Here is a 15,001-nt window from a genome sequence, read left to right on the forward strand (position 1 = left end):
TTGAAGCAAATTTCTATTATGTTGAACATTGTTTCCATCACTGTGTTCTTTATACTAATTTTGAAGATTTTGTTTGATATGGGTGTTTACTCTTTAGATCGACATTGGTAACCTTTCGTGACCCGCGAACCTGATTCATATACATTCTTAAGGGGCTCCGGAACGCCCTATACTTGCAATGTTAAAATAACGCTTATAAATTACATCTTTCCTCACAAAGTATTTGAGGTAGGAAGTTGAACTTTTTACAGATTATTTATTGGAATATGTGCTACAACTTAACACAGGGATTTTACAAAATTTTAGTTCACTTATTAAAGATGATTTTTTTCAATTGTAATGAAAATTCACAACATTTTTTTGCAATTTTTTATTTATATATTCAAAAATATACAGTTTTTTGGAAAAAGGCTGTGTTAAATTATGCAGAAGGTACTGTGCAACATTTACTGAAAGTTTGAAACAAATATGTTTGGAAGATCCTTAGAAAACATGTAATTAGTATGAGAAAATAAAAGTTTTGGGAATCGAGCGACAAAGATTGGATTAACTTTTTAGTGCATTCCAGGTCCATAGGATGGACTATCTTCATCCTCTGCAATCTCCTCCTCCAGCTTCCTCTTTTTCCTCCTCCTGTTTACTCTTGCTTGTATTTATAGACTCTTTACAGCCCTGTCTGCAGCCCGAAGGCGTTCCTTGTCTAAAGCAAGCATCGCTCGTTGTTGTGTTCGTAGATTTTGCTACCATTTTCTTCAGTTGCAGTTACTGCAACACTGTTCCAAAAGGTGGTCATGTATGAACACTTATCACATTTCAGTTGTATTTCACTAGCAAGTCCTACGTGCTTTATTATGGAGAGTTCCAGACCAACTTCACTACAATGAATACATCTTACACAGTTTGAAAAAATTCCTTTGAGAACCGACATATCAAATATTTCATTCACATCCGATTCGCCCATAAAACATTCATAGTTTTCACTCATTGAACCAAGCTTCTTTTGTGAAGTATTTTCTTTCCCACTTTGATTGCTATGGGCACGTGTACTTGAGAGGTTAGGTTCACTCACTTGGTTATCGTCTTTATTGTTTACAGTAATAACACATACCTTTGGCTTTCCAACATTTCTCCTTTTCTTAAAAGCCTTCAGAGGATTTCTAATAACTTTACTTTTACTCATTATTATACTTCAACAAAACAGAGACTCAAGAAACAGAATTAATTACGAATATTTTCGAGATAACGACAGAGTAAATAAACATGAAACAATCTACAATCACACCAGCGATATATATTGAACCATCACAGGTTAGCCACAACACATACTTTATCTCACATCACTAAAATGTACCTGATGAACACGGACGTTAATAATAACACCATTTGACAGCAGTTTAACAGCGCCACAGTGGGTCACGCCCATGTAGAACACATTTCAAAAAAAATTTAAAAATAGTTGTAGTCTTCGGAATTGAATAAATTATATATCTATTAAAAGGTAATAGTCTGCAGATTCAGAAAACGCAAAAAGGTAAAAATTGAACTTTTCATGATTTTGAGCCTTTCCGGAGCCCCTTAAGCATGCAGGCCGGCTCGTCACGTGATGCGACAACAGCGCTCATAACGCAAAAGATCGAAACTACACCATCCGTGACGTTATGTACATACCGTAACGCACTGATATGAAAAGCACGCCTTTCTCGCCACACCCTACGCCAACAAATTATGCCTTAAAAGACGCTTTTATGAGAGTACACTCAATTTATGTTCATCTCATCTTAAATTGTTTCCGTTTATTTACATGTCTGAAAATTGTTTCTTACTTACGACATTTCAGGAAAGCTGTCTTAAAAATTTCCGTTACAAAATTCTGCAACGGCGTTAGTAGAGAAACGATGTTCACAACATGCACATGTGAAGACGGGATGCCAGGCATCTTGAAACGTCGTAATGGAAAAATAGACGCCTATAAAAGCACGTGGTTGCACCTCATTCATTATAAATGAATTCAATTTCAACTGCTGCAATGTTCTAATGCGTCCACACGGACAAGAATTATTAATTAATGTTAATACGAGAAAGGATAGAAAAATGAAATACGACAATGAGATAGGCAGTTCCAGTCGAGAGGCAACTGGGAGTAACTCAACAATTTTGGCTACGAGGAAACTCATTCGAATGTTTGAAATTTAGTATGTTAATATCCACAAACAATATTAGCGAACATTTTTTAAATATTTGTCCAAAAATACTTACGGTGACTGATTGCACAGGCCTGGGACGTTCCTGTTACTTTAAATAAAAACAACGCGAGAGCCTCGCTCACGCTACCGAGGAACGGATCCGTGGCGCTAGTCGCCTGTTGCCCACACTTTCTTTCGGTAACACAATTGATTCCATGGTTCATCTAGCATTCAAGCAGTGATCGTATTGTTTTTGCTTGTTAGCCCCTGAATTGAAGCCAGCCTATGTATACATTTAATCTTGCCAATAAAGACACCTGTTCCATCCAGAAGATGGGTCCCGGAGTCTTGTGGTCGCACAACATAACCCTTTGTACCAACCAGGGCACTTACGCACATCTGACCGATCATGATATGCACAGCACTACATTTTCTTTTCTTTTGGAGCCGATCCCACTCAAGAACGTATTTTCGACACTGGTATTTTAATTATAGACTATGAGGCAAACAACACCAAACAACCGCAATTTAGCACCCGCGACTACGGTTGTTGGTCAGAAAATCACAAAATTAAAAACGTGGTATCACACAGCTCCTCTACAGCAATGGTTCCCAACAAGTGGTCCGCGGATCCCCAGGAGTCCGCGAGCTATGCCAGAGGGGTCTGCAAGATGCTATTAGAATAAAAAATATATTAAACATATTTCGTATGATAACAGATTTTTTGTCCGCTTCTTGCATGAGCAGAGCTTTAGCGAACGCTAATTTCTGCGTCTAGCAGATTTTGAGCAATAATCAAAAATTTAACAATCACAATGATGCCTAAATTGAAAAAGTTCTAAGCTCAATTCTTTTTCAATAATTGTGGTGTGCATACTGTAAGACCTTCGGTACACACACCATCAGATTATTTGACTTGTCGCTCTAACGAAGTAGGCGAGTGTCAGCAATATGTCTCATGGTCTTATCGTGGCGTGTTTATCATCTGCCGTTAGGTCAGACGATAGAAATGCCACTTGCATGCTTAGAGTAGCAGATTGACGGTGACCAACTTTAAACAGAACTTGATTAATTTTCACACACATTTATTAAAATAATAAAAAGCATAGACATTACGTAACTTGATTCTGGATGCTGTTTACAATTGACAATCTGAAGTTCCTTTGGTCTTGGTACGTTAATCTGATTTTCACATATCTCTGATACTTCACAAAGTGTCTATTCATTTCTCTTCATGGCTATGTACAGGAATATGATAATCTTATTAGGCGCAGACTGAAACTTGACTATAGACTGGTACAGACTGGTGCAGACAAATGCAGACTAATGCTGACTGACTAATCGGAGGTCTGTACACTCGTTATATTACCTCGCGCGTTCAGGTATCACTGCGCGAGTGTGATCCGCGAGGAGAAGAGGTTGTACGTTAGCAGCAATCTCATTGGCTGCGTTACATATTAATACGCGGATCGGCGGAAGCAGAATTTTGTCCGTCTCTAAGGCAGCGCCATCTCGTAGTGCGGAGACGAACGAGCGCTGCGCCTGCGCTGTTGTGCTTAGCGGGGCGCGCTTTAGTAGGAAAGTTGTGTACGCGCTGACTACGCGGAACTATTTACAAAACAATAATGAATATGTCAATGTTTTTTTCTAAGTACCAAAAATAGAAAACGAATAAAAAGACTCTTAATTTGGGTTTTTTAGGTACTTGATACTGTGACGTGACAAGGTACCAATCATGCTCGATGAGGGGGTCATCGAGAAAATTTTGTTGGGAACCCTTGCTCTACAGCATATATCAATATACAGCCATTACGAAAGAACAAATGGTCGGGGATAAATCAGTACTTACGATACAGATCCTTGCGATGTTCCACAGATTGGAGGTGTCGGCTGGTGTCTGAGGCGTTCTTTCTTTTTTTTCCTTTCTTGATTCTTTTCGTTTTCTTTCTCACAGATCACAGTACGGTAGTCGTAAAGAACAGAAGAATGCGTGTAGCGATGCTCTCGATGGCGTGTGTACTTGGTTACTGTCCTCGCGAGGTTCAGTCCTTTTCGGATGGGTCGGATGGGTTCGGTTAGTCGTGAGCGCGAGAGAGAGACAGACAGACTGGGAGCGTCACGGGTTCATGTCCCGGTCGCGGCACATGCTGACGTGGCCGGGCGGCCGCCTACGGCTGCTTCAGGAAGTGCGTCGAGACGAGGCGTAGCGTGAGCATGGGGGGGCCCCGCCCTCTCCGCCGCCTCTGCCGCGCACCTGCTACGCGGCCGTCGCTACCTGCCGCTCACCGCCACCTGTCAACACAAACAACAACAACATACCGTCAGCAAACTGAACGTGGTCTGTGTAATGCTGTGTAGTGTGAGCGTGGGACCTCCCTCGCCTCCGGTGTGTACCTGCTACGGTGCCATCGCCACCTGTTGGCCACCGCCACCTGTGAATACAACAGCCGCGCACCTGCTAACCTGATGCTCATCGCCAACAACAATAACAATTCATTAGCAAACACATAAACAACAACATGGGTTCTCTATCGAGGTGTCGGAGTTGGAGCCACCTTGAAATTACTGTTAGGCAAGCATATTAGGCTTTCTGGAAGAGGTTTCTGGGCTGACCTGAACAGAATGCCATTTTTGATGGGGGTCACAGAATATTTCTCACAAGGGAACCTCCCCATCGCACCCCCCTCAGATTTAGTTTGGCACAGTGGATAGGCCTTGAAAAACTGAACACAGATCAATCGAGAAAACAAGAAGAAGTTGTGTGGAACTATGAAAAAAATAATCAAAATATACAAACTGAGTATTCCATGTGCAAGATAGGTAACATCAAGGATAGTGTAAGATCAGGAGCGCCGTGGTCCCGTGGATAGCGTGAGCAGCTGCAGAACGAGAGGGCCTTGGTTCAAGTCTTCTCTCGAGTGAAAAGTTTAATTTTTTATTTTCAGACAATTATTATCTGTCCGTCCGTCCGTCAAATGTTTTAGGTTCCCATTGGAGAGGCAAGTACTTTTGTCTACTAATCGCACAGTTTTGCGGTGCGGTCGCAAAACACAGACACTAAACTTATTACAGTGAACAGAGACGTCAATGAACGAACGGACAGATCATAACTTTGCGAAAATAAAAACTTTTCACTCGAGGGAAGACTTGAGCCAAGGACCTCTCGTTCCGCAGCTGCTCACGCTAAGCACGGGACCACGGCGCCCCTGTGCTCACGCTATCCTTGATGTTGCCTATCTTGCGCATGGACTACTCAGTTTCTATATTTTGCTTATTTTTTCATAGTTCCACACAACTTATTCCTGTTTTCTCGATTGATCTGGGTTCAGTTTTTCAAGGCCTATCCACTGTGCCAAATTATAACTAAATTTGGGGGGGGGGGGGGGGGTGCGATGGGGAGGTTCCCTTGCGTGGAGCTCTACTGCAATACAGCACTAAGCACTAAAGTTACGCTTTCCTAGTTAGTTAGTTGGTTGCGTGTTCCATAGATCAATCCCACGGTACGGTAGCTGTTATGATGCGGAACGTGTCAAATGCACAAGAACAGCACATATGAAACAAAAATTTTTAATATATACCGGGTGATAAAAAAGTCAGCATAAATTTGAAAACTTGATAAACTACGGAATAATGTAGATAGAGAGGTAAAAATTGACACACATGCTTGGAATGACATGGGGTTTTATTAGAACGAAAAATAAAAACAAAGTATTGCCAGACGCGTGAACGATCTCTTGTGCGCGTCGTTTGGTGATGATCGTGTGCTCAGCCGCCACTTTCGTCATGCTTGGCCTCCCAGGTCCCCAGACCTCAGTCCGTGCGATTATTGGCTTTGGGGTTACCTGAAGACGCAAGTGTATCCTGATCGACCGACATCTCTAGGGATGCTGAAAGACAACATCCGACGCCAATGCCTCACCATAACTCCGGACATGCTTTACAGTGCTGTTCACAACATTATTCCTTGACTACAGCTATTGTTGAGGAATGATGGTGGACATATTGAGCATTTCCTGTCAAGACCATCTTTGTTTTGTCTTACTTTGTTATGCCAATTATTGCTATTCTGATCAGATGAAGCGCCATCTGTAGGACATTTTTTGAACCTTTGTATTTTTTTGGTTCTAATAAAATCCCATGTCATTCCAAGCATGTGTGTCAATTTGTACCTCTATATTTACATTATTCCGTGATTTATTCAGTTTTCAAATTTATACTGACTTTTTGATCACCCGGTATATATATATATATATATATATATATATATATATATATATATATATATATATATAGTTCAAGATTAATATTTCTATTATTTACCCCATTCCCTTAAATGGCACAAAATGCATATACTATATTTACAGTTTTGTTTATTCCTATTCATAAATTCATCTATGGTATAGAAGGAGTTGTCAAGGAGATAAGATTTCCATTTATTTTTGAAGCTATTACTGCTGTCTGTCAGACACCTTATTTCATCTGGTAATTTGTCGAAAATTTTTATAGGAGCATATTTTACCCCTTTCTGTGCGAAAGGTAGGTTGAGCAAGGGATAATGTAAGTCTTTCTTTTTTATGGTATTATAATCATGAGTGTCACTGTTGTTTTTAAAATGGTCCATGTTGTTGAGAACAAATTTCATTAGTGAGTAGATGTATTGTGAGGTTGTTGTAAGAATTCCCAATCTCTTAAAAAGATGCCTACAAGATGTGCGAATATGAACCCCACACATTATTCTAACCACTTTCTTTTGAGCAACGAATACTTTTTGTCTAAATGTTGAGTTACCCCACAATATTATTCCGTATGACATCAGAGAGTGAAAGTATGTTAGCATACTAATTTCTATATCCTCAAAATTGGCAATTATTCTGATCGTAAGAGTTGCTGAACCTAGTCGCTTCAGGAGATCCATGATATGAATTTTCCAATTAATATTCTCATCTATATGTACACCCAAAAACTTAGTTGCTCTACTCGTCTACCGACTTCTGTTGATGTGTTATATTTATTGAAGGAACTGTACTTTTCCCAGCAGAAAACTGGATGTACAGTGTGGTTCTTTTTTTCCCCAAAGTTTAGAGCAAGCCCATTTGCAGAAAACCAATTAATGACTTTCCCAAAGACCTTATTTGTATCATTTTCAACTGGACTTTCTTTTACTGGATTAATAATGATGCTTGTATCATCAGCAAACAGTGTCAGTTCAGCTTCCTGTTTCAGATAGGAAGGGAGGTCGTTCACATATATCAAGAACAGAAGGGGACCATGATTGAACCCTGTGGAACAGCTAAAGTAAATTCACCCCATTTAGATGAAGTGTCAAGCTCATTTAAATCACTTGACCCATAGAAGGGAACTTTTTGCTTCCTGTTCTGTAGGTATGGCTTAAACCACTCATATGCTATTCCATTTATACCATAGAATTGTAGATGCAGAAGTTTATAGCAGCGTACTGCGGACTACGTCTGCTTCTTTCGCTGTTCAGTGCGAGCCGCTGGACACTGCTTGAAACGTTTTCCTGAGCGCGGGACGTAAAAAATGACAAGAGCACTATTGTGGGGTTCACTGGCGAGACGCGAGTTCAGGGGTGGGCGGTGCAGTATGGCGCGACAGTAGCAGCGCAGTGATCGATCTAAAAACCTGTTAATTTTGGCACTCTGAAAGTACATGGAAGTTAGGGGAGAGGAGGAAGACTGTCTATTATTGGGACGAAAACTCAGGAAGCAGTCACACAAATGTTTTCTTATCGTGAAGAAGAACGAGCGTATAGCATTTTAGTAACAAAACCGTTGTTCGACGATGCTGTAGAATGCCTATTACCACTGCCTTACAACGCAGACGTACCAGAAATTAAAAAACTGCTCAAGGACAACATGGTACCCTGGTTGGTGCCGGCGGTAACGCCAAAGGATTCAGTGTAAAGAACGGATTCACTGATTTCTTCAACGGGGCCGAATTTTAATCGTCATCTGCTGAAGTGATCACAATAACAACCATCCAATTCATTATAACTAGGGTTAAAAGTTCAGTAAAAATATATTTACAAACGTGTTACATTGGACATAACCAAAGACATTTCTTCTTACATGTTTCATTCATTTTTCTTAAGTTTCTGACTAAATTAACTCCTTTTGCATTTGGTTCATCAACTCTGCGTTAGCCATGTTCCACAAAATATGCTGCATGGGTATGGTGGTAGTGGTACGTTCTATGGGACCAAACTGCTGAGGTCACCGGTCCCTAAGCTCACACACTACGTAATCTAACTTAAACTAACTTTAACTTACGCTAAGGACAACACACACACCCATGCCCGAGGGAGGACTCCTCGAACCTCCGGCGCGGGGGGGGGGGGGGGGGGGGGGGGGGGGGGGGGGGGTTGCGCGAACCGTGGCAAGGCGCAATCGCCTGCACGGCTGACCGGCGCGGTTATCAGCCCAATAAGCTGCTCATCCTTTGAGGCAGAGAAGCGGTCATCCGATGTTTATGGTGAATGTGTCAATTATTAGATCAGAGGAATATGACGAGCGAGGTGGCGCAGTGGTTGGCACACTGGACTCGCAGTCGAGACGACGATTCAAACCCGCCTCCGACCATCCTGATTTAGGTTTTTCCGTGATTTCCCTAAATCGCGTAAGGCAAATGCCGGGATGGTTTCTTTGCAAGGGTGGGCCGCTTTCCTTCTCCATCTTTCTCTAATCACAGCTTGTACTCCGTCTCTAATGACCTCATTCTCAACGAAACTTTAAACACTAGTCTCTTCTTCCTCCTCCTCGAAAGAATTAACTTTTCCGTTATTCATCTTCGGTGTTAATAACCGCTTCAGCTGTATTTGTTCTTTATTATTGTACTGCTACTGGTTTCGTGGCGCAAAAGCCACATCTTCAGATGATATCTGTTTTTAACAATAAATCCAGAAGGAATAACAATCCTGAGAAATACACTGGCATGGTAAATTGTTTTAAAATTTTAAAAAATATTAAAAACTTTACAAGAGAATATCAAAATGTTATTGCTCACATTATCACAGCATTAGAGCGGAAAAGCTCGGAATCATTTTCTCAATATTCGTTGTCCGTCAAAAACAAAACACCGCTAAAAGACATGGGTTGAAAACCGCCAGATTCCGATATAGTGGATGGATCCAAAACAAATCGTACCATAGTGATCTACTGGTAAGAAGAAAACCTATTTTGGGCCAGAATGAAAAAGCAAGAAGTGGTTACCACACACTGAAGGGATGCTCTATCTAGATAAAGTTGTCAAGTAAATAGCTAACGGCGGAAAAGCAGAACCCGAAAAGCGTTACTGCCCGTGCGAGAGAAACAAATACTGCAGCTGTCGGCTAGTAATTTGCTGCTGCTCAGTTCGACTTCCTCCACTCCTCCAACCAAGCAAATCGCTGCGACGCGTGGGCCAGAGTCCTCCCGAAGCACGCAAGCGTTTCCCGCAGGTAGCGCCCGCAGCGGTACTGCGTTGCCCGTACCCTAGGAAACCAGTCCGGTATGTTTGCACTGTGTCAGCATTATACACAGCACGCTGCGGGACATTCCGGCAGCTAGGAAAACGTAGCTTAAGTGTAATGAAAAAATATTACAGCCACTGGAAATGCCAGTTACTGAGACAACATTCAATAAGTAGAGACAAACTGATGCAGGAAAAACCTGTGCATTTTTACAAAATAAGACTTTTGCTACCTCTCGACATATTAGCCACCAATTTAATATACTGACCCAACGATGAATTAAGTTTTATAACCTGTAGTAAAGAAATTTTCTTACGTTACTGTACTCTTCCTTGCAACTAACAATAATCGTTAAAAGAGAGCAATGTGTGCCAGACTAACTATGCACCACAGACCAACACGCATTGTCGCGTCATGAGCTCAGTAGTGCATCCTAATGGCAGATTCTCTTCAATTACCTTCATAAAGCAACACTGCCGATATGCAAGACAGTCCCCAGTGTTGAACTTCAAGGACAACGATGAAAAGAAAGTTCTAACTTTGCTTTGCAAATCTGCAAAGGAGAAAAATGAAAGGTTAACTCTTTTGGGGCCCAAACTGCAGTTGTTTTTCTGTACATGAGCTTGTTGCTGATGACGTTAGGAACTATACCCACACTTACTACAAATGTTTTTGCTATGAGTTCAACTGTCATACGTCGGTCGGTCTTCGCGAACAATGGCATCAATGCCGGCTCCAAGCGAAGGAGTTGACAATTCAACGGACCGGACAGGACGTCACAAATGTGCGACCGTTTTTGAACTGTTCTACGCACATATAAAAATTCCTGCGGTTCACACAACCTTCAAAATGGCTCTGAGCACTATAGGACTTAACATCTGAGGTCATCGGTCCCCTAGAACTTAAAACAAACCTAACTAACCTAAGGACATCACACACATCCATGCCTGAGGCAGGATTCGAACCTGCGACCGTAGCGCTCGCGCGGTTCCAGACTGAAGCGCCTAGAACCGCTCGGCCACAACGGCCGGCATACAACCTTCAATATATTGTAAAATCATTAGAGAAACGATCCTAGCCAGGTTTTCATCTTCATAGACCAAACAAATGGATCAATGTGGAAACTTCAGGAGGACGCGCCGAAAATTCACTCCTGGAAATTGAAATAAAAACACCGTGAATTCATTGTCCCAGGAAGGGGAAACTTTATTGACACATTCCTGGGGTCAGATACATCACATGATCACACTGACAGAACCACAGGCACATAGACACAGGCAACAGAGCATGCACAATCGGCACTAGTACAGTGTATATCCACCTTTCGCAGCAATGCAGGCTGCTATTCTCCCATGGAGACGATCGTAGAGATGCTGGATGTAGTCCTGTGGAACGGCTTGCCATGCCATTTCCACCTGGCGCCTCAGTTGGACCAGCGTTCGTGCTGGACGTGCAGACCGCGTGAGACGACGCTTCATCCAGTCCCAAACACGCTCAATGGGGGACAGATCCGGAGATCTTGCTGGCCAGGGTAGTTGACTTACACCTTCTAGAGCACGTTGGGTGGCACGGGATACATGCGGACGTGCATTGTCCTGTTGGAACAGCAAGTTCCCTTGCCGGTCTAGGAATGGTAGAACGATGGGTTCGATGACGGTTTGGATGTACCGTGCACTATTCAGTGTCCCCTCGACGATCACCAGTGGTGTACGGCCAGTGTAGGAGATCGCTCCCCATACCATGATGCCGGGTGTTGGCCCTGTGTGCCTCGGTCGTATGCAGTCCTGATTGTGGCGCTCACCTGCACGGCGCCAAACACGCATACGACCATCATTGGCACCAAGGCAGAAGCGACTCTCGTCGCTGAAGACGACACGTCTCCATTCGTCCCTCCATTCACGCCTGTCGCGACACCACTGGAGGCGGGCTGCACGATGTTGGGGCGTGAGCGGAAGACGGCCTAACGGTGTGCGGGACCGTAGCCTAGCTTCATGGAGACGGTTGCGAATGGTCCTCGCCGATACCCCAGGAGCAACAGTGTCCCTAATTTGCTGGGAAGTGGCGGTGCGGTCCCCTACGGCACTGCGTAGGATCCTACGGTCTTGGCGTGCATCCGTGCGTCGCTGCGGTCCGGTCCCAGGTCGACGGACACGTGCACCTTCCGCCGACCACTGGCGACAACATCGATGTACTGTGGAGACCTCACGCCCCACGTGTTGAGCAATTCGGCGGTACGTCCACCCGGCCTCCCGCATGCCCACTATACGCCCTCGCTCAAAGTCCGTCAACTGCACATACGGTTCACGTCCACGCTGTCGCGGCATGCTACCAGTGTTAAAGACTGCGATGGAGCTCCGTATGCCACGGCAAACTGGCTGACACTGACGGCGGCGGTGCACAAATGCTGCGCAGCTAGCGCCATTCGACGGCCAACACCGCGGTTCCTGGTGTGTCCGCTGTGCCGTGCGTGTGATCATTGCTTGTACAGCCCTCTCGCAGTGTCCGGAGCAAGTATGGTGGGTCTGACACACCGGTGTCAATGTGTTCTTTTTTTCCATTTCCAGGAGTGTACATACGATAGTGAGGTGATAAACAAAACATTCTTATCCGTCAGGTGTTCTCAGCTGATCCAGATGTTGCCGACCTGAAGTCAGCAAAGTATGAAACTACTCCTACAAACAGTTTCATTTCTCACCCAATTTGTTTATTTAATTGCCGACTGTCCCTCGTACAACCCAACACCGCAATGCTGGGCTTAAAGTGATTAATGTTTAAACTGTGTGGGAGCTGCTTTGGACTCGAGAAATCTTATCTGAGGCCCGAGGACAGTGCAAGAAACCACCATGGAGTTTACGATGCCCACTAACTGTTTATAGCTACCCGTTCCACCGCTCTATCCTGGGTTGCTCTTAGTGCAGTCATATAGCAACAAGGCTCAATTAACGGGGTAGCGGCTGAAATTAGTTAACCTTGCCCTGTTGCATAGAGAGAGGCTGGTGACGATTGTTATGACTATTTCATATAAACGGTAGTACACAATGTGGATTAGCAACAGCCTACAAAATTTATCTTTAGTAACAGACGTAATGACAGTGTAGCAGACTCAAATATTTCACTTATCGTCTGGACTATCTGGACGGAGGCATCTCTTCCAGTGACCGTGTGTTCCTCTGACGTTCCACGCATGATATGAGGGCTACAATTTTACATTTGACACAGCTGGGATAGTGTTTGTGAGATCTTGGAAGTTTGTATGCAGTTCAATAGCGCTATTGCTAATCTGATTTTTATGATCCTTACTCTGCACCAGAACATTGTAATTTTTATGTGAAGATCTAATAAGTGGCTCCGCTTTAAGGCACTATAGACGCGGAGGAGGAGATCGTTATAACGTTAATACCGCAATTCAAGAAGAAAAGACGACAATACGCCAAATTTATAAATATTAATAAAAACGACAGCATTAACCATGTACCGTTCCTATGCGGTGTCACTTTCTCTCTGCAACAGCACATCGATTCTGTTAACAACAGGATAAAAACAAGCAATTTAAACAGTTACACCAATGTCGAACTTCTGAGGATAAAAGCTGACACCAAAGGCAGCGAGAACAATCGTCTAATGCAGATGCCCTGCTGTGTATTTTTCTTTTCCTACTTGTCTCGCCCACCAGCATCACGTTGTGGGGCTGTCAAAATGTGTTAACGCAGAGAAACTACAGCGTGGTTACAACGGTAATGATGAAACAAATCATGTAAACGTGCAATCGCATATGTCAAAGCCTCAAAACCCAATCTATCTGATACTAAACTTATTGTAATGCACCTCGATGACCTATGTTTAAAGGTTTCATTGTAAACCCCTTTGAAGTTTTCTTTTAAGATCTTGGCGTGTTACCGCCCATCGTGTGTACTTACTTTGATATTCTCGTTAAATTATTCCTAACAATCCGGAATCCAAGTTATCGCTCCATCTCTGTTGATAGACTGGCCAATGTTTCACAAAACAGCAGGTGACTACTGTCATATCAGTGAGAGCACAGATATGAATCAGAGATTCAGTGCTATCTGATATTACTCCTATCTGATTAAGTATGTCCCTATTGCGAGTGAGACAAATGGCCCTCGAGATAGCACACAGTAAGTCATCACTTTTCCTTGTCAAAAATGACACAGCCACTTTCACATCACATAAATATATATTAGCTTCCGTTTTTGATCCTACATGATATAGCTTTACCGCTGTCACTGTCTCTTTTTCAAAATGGCTCTAAGCAAAATGGAACTTAACATCTTAGGTCATCAGTCTAGACTTAGGACTACTTAAACCTAACTAACCTAACGACATCACACACATCCATGCCCGAGGCAGGATTCGAACCTGCGACCATAGCAGCAGCGCGGATCCGGACTGAAGCGCCTAGAACCGCTCGGCCACAGCGGCCGGCGTCTCTTTTTCAACTTTACATTGAAGTGAGACTGCGTCCGTCATTAACGAAACTGGACTAGGAAACTCATATACAGGGTGCCCCTGGAGGAATGGTAAATATTCAGTGATATGACAGGAACGATCATTCGGAATAAACACTAAATGCGTACTTAAGGAGGTATGAGATCTTATTCCTCCTAGCTAATATGAAACGGATCTCTTCTACTAAACGAGTGCTCATAACTCTTAAGGCAGCATTTTAGAGCCCATGTTTACTAGAGAATTTTTTCCTATTTTTGACCACTCTACCTCTCCCAAAACATGGAACGCAAAGAACTTGCGGTAGAAGATATTTGTTTCACAGTATCTAAGATGAAGAAGTGCTCTTAGCTTTTAATGTAAGTATTGTAGAGTCCATGTTTTCTAAACTTTTTTGCTTCGAGTGATCGTTCCTGTCGTATACTTGAATACTGACCATTCCTCCTGGAACACCCTGTATAACCCATGAGATAAATGCCATGTGCAGCGAGCTTGTGCTCATTATCTAATGACCTCGATGTCGACGGGACGTTAAACCCAGTCTTTCTTCCTTCCTTCTTCCATGTGTAAAGCAGCAAGTTGTGTACAAAAATCGGAAATGGAACTTGACAAACACACAAACCCATGCCCGAGAGAGGACTCAAACCTCCGCCGGGACCGGCCGCGCAGTCCAGGACTGCAGCGCTTTAGGCCGCTCGGGAAATGGAACTCACCTACCTCTACGAGAGTTACGAGTTGGGAAATGACCTGTCAAGAGGTCGCAGGCAGTAAACGGACTATGAAACGTCACATTTTACAGTAGCAGTTACAAAATCCCTACCGTGCCTGAACTAAATAAAGAAGTTAAATTATGGAATAAAACAAATGACCAGTTCAGTGTCTA

At 43.2% G+C, this 15,001-nt stretch overlaps 1 long non-coding RNA gene across 1 annotated transcript in view; it reads right to left on the reverse strand.

Annotated features, from left to right (window-relative positions):
- The window catches only part of LOC124711713, a 496,662-nt gene that overhangs the window by 86,143 nt on the left and 395,518 nt on the right, over window positions 1-15,001 (reverse strand). The window contains exon 4 of the long non-coding RNA XR_007005502.1: window positions 4,033-4,475. This is a non-coding gene — a long non-coding RNA (uncharacterized LOC124711713). The remainder of the gene's footprint in view (window positions 1-4,032; window positions 4,476-15,001) is intronic.

This window comes from Schistocerca piceifrons, chromosome 8 (assembly GCF_021461385.2).
Source record: "Schistocerca piceifrons isolate TAMUIC-IGC-003096 chromosome 8, iqSchPice1.1, whole genome shotgun sequence".
Lineage (NCBI taxonomy): Eukaryota > Metazoa > Arthropoda > Insecta > Orthoptera > Acrididae > Schistocerca > Schistocerca piceifrons.